The 9,182-nt window shown below is 28.8% G+C and overlaps 1 protein-coding gene across 5 annotated transcripts in view; it reads right to left on the reverse strand.

Moving 5' to 3' along the window:
- Positions 1-9,182, reverse strand: part of LOC108756882 (hemicentin-1) — a 175,052-nt gene that overhangs the window by 40,261 nt on the left and 125,609 nt on the right. The window lies entirely within an intron of this gene.

Below are 9,182 nucleotides of genomic sequence, written 5' to 3' on the forward strand. Positions count from 1 at the left end.
AATTATTTATATATATATATGTTAAACATTTATTATTTAACATTTATGATAATTTCGTATAAATTAAACATATATTTAAATTTAATATATAGATTCTTACGACATATATCACGATTATAAACTGATTAAGACATTATACATATATACAAATGTTTTTGGTGAAGAAAACTAAACTGAACAGCAAAGTCCATTTATATCTACCACTGTTCGCTACTATCTTTAAGTCTTATCGTGTTTTCATCGTCTACTATCACAACTAACCGCAAATGCCTTTTTACGGTTTAAATGCTCGTGATTCTTGAACATTGAAGATTGTGTCGCAAATAATAATTTTTTGTGTTGCAATAAAGATAGTTTACGCGTTGCATTTGACGATGTCTGTATAGCTGTCTGTCTAAACGTGCCGTCCTTTCTGTATATCAAGTCATACGAAACACAGCCGTTAATGGTAGTAGGCGCCATGTAATGATGATCGCGTGGTATCTAGGCTTCGTATGGCACTGAAACGACATTAGGGTCAGAATTATAGTAATTGAGAGTAAATCGACATGATTGTGGATATTTATGTGAGACGTGCGAAACATCAATTTCAGCAATTTCATATTGTCTCTGATATCTTTCGGCGTGTGTGAATTATATTCCTTATAAACACATATAATTGATTAAAAAGTAGGTATAAGAGAATCAAAGAAGCGATATATATGTCGTTCCCTCTCTTTCGTACTTTGAAAATATATTGGTTTATGTTTATACATATAATATTTTCCTGAGGTTTTGCCCCATTAAGTATTATTTTCATCTTTTATGTGTGTCAAAATATAAATCAGTCTTATGATTTAATCAATCATTTTTGTAGTGATTTCAAAGTAAACAATGTTTATATCAATGTATGCACTTAGTAAATAATAAACCAAATTTCAGTCAAAGTTAATACATTATCTTGAGTTAAATTAAATTGTTTGATTTCATTGTTTTAGTTAAAGAGTAATGACATATTGAGTAAGAATCGAAACGACCTATTAAAATGATTAAAAATAATTCAAATTAGGTACAATTTGACATTATAAATTTAATATAGAAAATATATATAAAAATAGTAAAAAAATCTAAATCTAAAATAGTAATTTTGCAAAACTTAAATTGCAAAATTACAAATATTATCTACTGATTGTATTAAATCATGTAACATATTTTCCGCCATGATAAAAACAGCAATGTACGTGATATTACTCAGATATATGAATTATTGTTTAGCTAATGATCGTTCTATTATTTAGCTAGCATTGTTATTTATTTAGCATAAAAGCTAGCTATTATTTAGCTAATTACTATTTATTTAGCATCTGACTATCTAAAATGTTTATAATCATCGCAGTGACAGGAATGTCAATAGACATGTGTGATGGACAACTTTTCAGTGCTTGCTCCAGTACTGCGGTTGTTCCGGAAACTCACGGTTAATGGAATATTCGAAAACTGTCATTTTGGTATCGTTAAATCGATCCGGAAGCTTCTATAGGGACACACAGCTTATGATAAAAATGGTTTATAGAACCGTGTTAATCGGTGATGATGCATATCCACATATTATATGTGTAGGTATATCCATTAGCGCCGATAGATTTCGCAATGGGTAACGGGCCGTCATGTATACATCATGGTGCACCGCGATACTCATGATCAAGTTTTCCTTCAGCTATTACACATGCTTGGAGATTTTTATATGCGCATTAAATTTACTTTAAACTTTCGCAAAATATCTTGTAACAAATTATTGGGTCGAAATAAAAGTTTGTAGCGCTAATTCATTTAGATCATGTCTGTATGTTTTTTTAAAATGGCAATTATATCGATAGAGTAATGTTTCAGCTTAAAAAAATCTGTATTTTTAATCACGGTACAATGATTTTTAACAGAATTATGAGCAATCAAAATCAAATGCTTCTTTCAATCCGCGATAACTTAATAACAAAAAATTTATATTTTATAATATTTTTGAGAAACAATTTTGTAGGAAAAAATTTAAATTTTCATGTTAAAAAGTTAAAAATTTTTGTAAATTTTTTTTGTGATTTTTGGAAAGTAGAAATAAGTTTAAAAATTTTTTTTTTAAATTTAAATCCTTTTCTTAAAATTAAATATAAATTATATCTTCTTTTATTTTTAACAAAGTTATAGTTGCTTGAATTTTGACGTTTGTAACGTTATGAATTTTTTATTTCAATCAAATATTTTAAATAGAATTTATAAGTATCATTAAATTAATTATGTATATCTATGCAGAAATTAAGCTGTCATTATTTTAAACGTTTTACGAATATTCTTCTAAGCATCTTAATATTCGATATCATAAAATTTTTATTGGAAGGATTAGATATATTATTTTGACTTACGATTATATTTAATGAAAACAAGCTTTAGTTGTATTTTTTAAACTTCAGCGGACCGGAGCTTTTTTTGTTAGTGAAACTAAAGGATATGAAGCTGTATCATTATTATACGTGGTTTGGTATTAATGGATTGGTCGTTGATGCTTCTCGCAAAGTCATGCAGAAAACATTGCCGATAATTCATCGGCCAAATTCGGTAAGTGGTATTCAATACAACAGGAATACGAGAAGAAAAGGCACAGGATCCGAATAGAGAGCGAATGGCGAATCTAATATCGGGAATTGCATTTGCCTTCAATTGCACTCCCACTACCTGACAGCACAACGGATGTAGAGAAACGAACAAAGTGTGAGAGAAAGAGAGAGAAAGAAAGAAAAAACGGTGACGGAAATGTAAAAAAAAATGAATAAAAAGTCACTTTCTTAAATAGTTTTTTCGTTGAAAATGTGCTGACGCTTTTGATCCTGGAACAAATCTGCGCGCCGGCATTTACTTTGAATTCATATGGATGGCAGTAGATTGCATTATAGAACGTGTTTTATCGCACCTACGTTTTCAAGAGAGTAACGCGGATATCTTTAACGTGAAGATTTAATGTTTCGGCGAAAGTTTACGAGGAAATCAGGCTCTGAGATTTAGAGTCTTATTAAAGTAAAATCATCTTAAATTATTAATTTAGAATTAATTAATTTAAGTTATTGAATGTAAATATCATGTATCTATGATAATAAGAAATAGTAAACGATAAATAGGAAGCCAAATTCTAAAAGGTATAAAAATTTCTTAGGTTTCTCTCTGAGAATTTTAATAATCTTTAATAGCTATAAATTACTCTCTTAAATAAAAATTATATCCTTTGAAATATGCATGCATAATACGTTATCAATTAATTTAAATATCGATTTTCCATAAAAGCAGTAGAAAAAATAAACGCGATCTTTATGAAAAGTAATTTTAACGGGACTGCGAATCTTCTTTCATGAGAGCTCCAAAATCTTCAAGGAATGCTCTCTAATCACAGTCATTTTCAAGATACGTCTAACATGACAGGGAATAAGATTCCACCTTTATTCTCGTGGAAATTCACCGTTCAGCCAATTTCCTTCATGCCCAAAAATTTCTGAAAGTTCGCAACCCGATAAGCTGGTTACGAGACTTTTTAAGTCCGTAGCCAATGGCAATGCGATTTCCTGGTTTTGTTTGCCTGTAAGAAGCGCGACACCTGAAAACTCCGTCAGGTGCTTGCTCGCGAGTTCTTGTCATTTCCATCTTGCTTCCACGACTTTCAACGAGCAGCTGCGGGGGCCGTGTGATTTTCGCAGTATCCCGCAGGCATTCGCGACATTTCCACTTAAAATTTACCGTAGATCGTTAGGTATTGCGACTTACTGAGAATTTATTTATATTTTATATATCAAATTACTGAAGAATTTCATGTTGAAATTCAACGATGCAACTATTATTTACTTCTTCCTTCGGAAATTCCTTTCCTTTTTCACGTTAGCCCGTTTATATTCCTCCTATCCAGTTTTTATCACACGCTGAGAGACAATTTTTCACGATACGGGATCAAAATGAACAATGTCGACGCGTTAGCAAAAGCGTTGAATGATATCGTGTTCTTTAATCCCGTATAACGCAAAAGAATCGTGCAATAGCGAATAAGAGCATTACAAATATGCAATGCAGAAAGAAAAATATTCATGTAGTTAGAATTATTCGTAAATATCTGCCTCTTCAAATTTTTTTTTAATTTACTAACATAAGAAGTGTTTGTATTAAAATAAAGTATTAAAATAAAATTAATTCTTATTAGATATTGTGTGTAGCATATAAGATTAGTTGACCTATAACTTAAAGTTTTATCTCGATAAAACCGTGGCCTTTTACGATAAAATGCATTTTTAATATATTAGCGCATTTTGTAATTATTTAAATAATATACTATTAACTTCTTTAACTACGTTTTTATCTCTTTAATTGCATTTTTATCGAGAATCAGAAAGAACACGCAACACGTTCTCGAGTAATTGTTTTTTTTAGCGCATAATAATTTTTCGTTCTATACTAGTATTTTTTTATTACGAAGAAATTCATTATGCGAATCTCATTATTTGATGAGAATTAGAATTGTCATTGCTTTAATATTATTTAATATTTATTTAATAATATAATTGTAGCGAGTTTGAATTATCGGAAGAATCCTGTTTGTCCTCATTATAACAGTTACGTTAACTAAATCTAATCATAATTATCGATAGTAATTATTGCGAGAAATTGCGAGAGGTTTATGAATAACATATATATCGATAATTCTAATGACACTTACAGTACAAATGGTAAAGCTGTATTTCGTAAGATAGTTTTCTTCTCTGGCATCATATTTGTCATAATAACTATCTAGTGAATTAATAAATAAATGATTCAATATATAACGAGAGATTAACGCGAAAACAACTTATTAATCGAAGCCTCGCATAAGAGGGAAATTAGTCTCGACTTCACAGTTAATAACGCGGTTATCGATACTCCGAGCGTGTCTGCGTATCTATTGGTATAGTGATATTACCATATAGCGGCATGGAATTCGATTAATGTTAATAAATTTCTAATTACAACAAGAATGGCCTATGCAACACATTAATTTTGTATTATAATTCATCAATGATTTTGCACGCACACGTGGAAATCCCTTCTGACACACGCTAAGTGATGGACATTTAATTATTTACAACATGCAAAATTTCGTATACGCGTGAGTAGATTCATGCTTAAATAAAGTTCAGTTAACAGATACGGTATGCTTTAATTACAAGTACCGCCGTAATGGCGTGCATGTACTTTAATCGGTGAATTCATGCAGCGACGATGCATGTATATATTAAAGAAACGAAGTAAGAAATTTTGAATATATACATATATATATTTTTTAGCCCATTATTACTCGTGCTATTAAAAAGATAGAAGAATATCAGACATTTCGCTTACCTAAGCAATGTATATTTTCCTTTAAATTACAGAAATGTCTCTCCTCCTGTTTCACATTTATCAAGCACATTGTTTAGTAATATTGAATAATTTACGGTCTACTGCAATTTTAAACGAAAGAGTGGACAATAGGCAGTTTATTAAAACCTCGAAATTTATATTTATGAAAACCGTATATTCGATGAAACAGAATAATTTTCTACTAAAATTACGTATTGACATGAGGTAGCGGTTAATGAGAAAATTCCATTAAAGGTTTCTCTGTCGTGTCGATCTGAATTCTAGAGTAACAGTTCTGTATTGTGGTAATTTGATTCATGTGCAATATAATTTAGTATATTATATTAAGTGCAATTAGATTAAGTGCGTTTTCTCGTTGAATAATTAACAATGTACACAATATATATTTCATTTTATTTATACGTATTAATTTGACGCTTTACAAAGTATCTCAATATTAAATTTCATTTATCTAGATATTGATAAAAATGCAAGTACTTTATATACTTTATTAAATTGCGTTTCTGCTGAAAGAGAAATTGCGTATAATTGATGAATAATACTTTTCGCTTTCAAATTATTTTAACTAGATTAAAATATGAAAAAATTATTAGGTTATCTATTACGATAATAAGTATGAAGTATATTAATTTTATGTTTTATGTTATAGTTTACGTCGCATGGCTACATGTAAAATTGACTTTACCTGATATGATATAGGTATAATAGAAGTATCAGTTATATTTCATATGAAATTCCGTAGCAAAGTTTAAAAATATGTTCTGCCAGTTTTCTGTTTTAAAAATTCGATAGTGGAGTGGTTTATGATTTTACGCGCAGTTCTGTTAGTGCAGAAATCCAAATTCGAAATGCAAACCACTTTTCCACGTACGAAATCGGATTTCGTGTACTCTCGCTTTACAAGAGACTTTTCAAAGCGTGATGTCTCTGCACTCGCATACTCACTTCGCGCGAATTTCAGAGATTTTAAGCACCGAGCCGTCCTCTCAAAGCCAAATTTCAAACTATGCGTCCTTAGATCGTTCGAATTGCATTATTGTGCGGTAAAATATGGAAGCATGGCATGGTCATTTTTTTTCTTCAGCTGTTTCTTATGGTTAAACTTGCGACTGGATATCCCAGTGAATGCCTGCGGATGAAATCATCAGGGTTGACCAAAAACGTGTTTTTTTTTAAATAAAACATTCTGTTTTTTTTTTGTTTAAAACGTGTTTTTAATGTTTTATATATGTTTTAAACAGTTTTAGAAAAAAATTATGTAAAAAAAATATATAGTTATTATATTTTATTATATTTTAAACATATATTTATTATATTTTATTATAACTCATTTTTACTTCCAAGTATTTTGAAACGTTTCTGGTACATTTAGCATTTAATTACACCTATTTCCTCGTTTTTCTTAAACTTGAGCGTATTATCACATGAATATTTGTATATTTGAGTGCGTTATTTGCTATTTAACAGTCATTTGATAGTCATTTGACTATATATATATTTTAAGTTATGCAAATTTAAACAATAACATGGCATTTTGCTAATGTGGTTCTTTATACGTATTGATTACTCGCGGTTTTTTTTTTGAGATTTTTATTTCAAAATAATTATTTTTTGAACTAATTGTAGTTCTAATATTAATCTATAGTATACGTTACTATAGATTTTTAGTATCGTACTGCCTATATGCAGGGTGTTTAGAAAATAATGATAAATCTTTTGCATAGGAGCAGAATGAACTAAACTGAGAAGAAAAGTCCTCTATCATTCTACAATTTTCGCAATAGTTAACAAGATATTAATTGCTAAAAATAATTTTTTACTCAAATACTATCAACTTTATAGAAAAACTGCAAAAGACAAAAATTATTTATTTTCTTCTCTCTATAGAACTCTACGAGTTTTTTCAGAATTTTTTTATCAACTTTTTATCATTTTTACCAACATGAGAAAATACGATATTAAAAAATTCTGAAAAAATTCTAAAAAAATTCTTAGAGCTCTATGAAAAAAAAATTAACAATTTTTGTCTGTTACTATTTTTTTCTGTAAAGTTGATAATATTTGAATAAAATTATTGAAGATTAATTTTTGGCAATTTTTAGGAATTAATATCTTGTTAACTATTGCAAAAATTATAAAATGGTTGAGAGAATTTTTCTTCTCAGTTTAGAGAGAGTCCATTCTGCACCTATGCGAAAGATTTATTATTATTTCCCAAAATACCCTGTATACATACTACTAGTAAACTTGTAAGAATACAAGTGTATGTATATAGATTTATATACATGCATATATTCTGCAATATACTCAACTTTTTTGTTAATTTTGTAACTAAACTACTGTTTTCTAAACAAAACTAACTTTTTAAGACTATTTTTATGGAAGGCCACATTACTATCTATGTTTCTCTTCGATTGGCTATTATACAATGTCGCTACATTTTTATTAATAGTGTTCTAAGTAATAAATATTTCGTAATTTTGAGTCCAGAATCGATTCAACAACATTTTAATGAATGTAATTATCAAGTTTTAAACTTAAATATTCATTATTAACCAAGTAGACTAAATTATCGTGTAAAATATAACTAGAGTATCATCTTCTTCTTTAGTAAATAGTATTAAAAATACATTAAAAAAAAACGTTTTAAATTGTTTAAAAAAAAAGCATTAATTTAATCTGATGTATAAAACATGTTTTAAACATATGTTTAAAAAAAAAGTGTTTTAAATAAAACAACCCTGGAAATGACTCAGCCCGGAGGATTCTCATGTTGAATAATTAAATTTTAAAATAGAGCTCTTTAATTACTTTATTATATTGTACCGAAAGGGTATAGCCGCGGACCGGTTTGTTTTATAGTACATAATAAAATCAACATAAGCATAATATGCACATAGAGTTTAGTGCGGATATAACACATTGCTGAATCAGTTTGCCGCAAATGTAACATATATTATTAAAGATGCAGAAAATAAGGAAGCTACGATAGAAAATCGATTGTCGTCAAATTGTGTTCAAACTTTATGTGTTAAATATGCAAAAAGGATTAATTAACAATTATTAAAATATTTAATTTATGGAAACAATCAATAGCTGTTAATAATCAATAGCGACTGATTCTTATCGCATGTACTAGAAATTTATTACTACATTATTTATTACTTGTATGTTCAGATTTTCCAGATTTGTGCATATTGCAACAGCCAAACTTCTTTTTGCGGAAAGAACAGTTTTGCTGAAATATTTAAAAATTTAATTAGATACAAATGTGAAAAATAAAGCTAAAATAAAATCTTTTCGAAATTGCGAAAAGGAATTTTTTTTAGTATATATAACAAAGTAAGATTTTTAAACTTTTTAACATTACATAACATACTGCAGATCTTATTAAGAAATGCTAATTGACATTGAACTTTAAGCTCATTCATATTTTACAATAGATACACTCCGTGCAAAAATTCTCGTTTGGCCCCGTTGATATAGTAGTCTGGTCGTGTCATTCATATTCATATTCCAACAGTGAGTTTATCTCCGATATTACCCGATGTTTTGATTTAATGAATAAACGATACTCGGCGGAATTGTTGCAAATTTAGGTCAAAGTACTCACATTTATTCTGTTACTATATTCTCATTAAGAGTTTGTAGTAATCGGTTATCGAATTGTATTACATCATACCCAAATTACATACATCACACGATTGAAATTGTAAGCGAGTCAGACATACAGCATTTTACATATCGATGAAATATGTTATAATCGATTCATATACATAATC

Source organism: Trachymyrmex septentrionalis, unplaced genomic scaffold (genome assembly GCF_001594115.1).
Source record: "Trachymyrmex septentrionalis isolate Tsep2-gDNA-1 unplaced genomic scaffold, Tsep1.0 scaffold13, whole genome shotgun sequence".
Lineage (NCBI taxonomy): Eukaryota > Metazoa > Arthropoda > Insecta > Hymenoptera > Formicidae > Trachymyrmex > Trachymyrmex septentrionalis.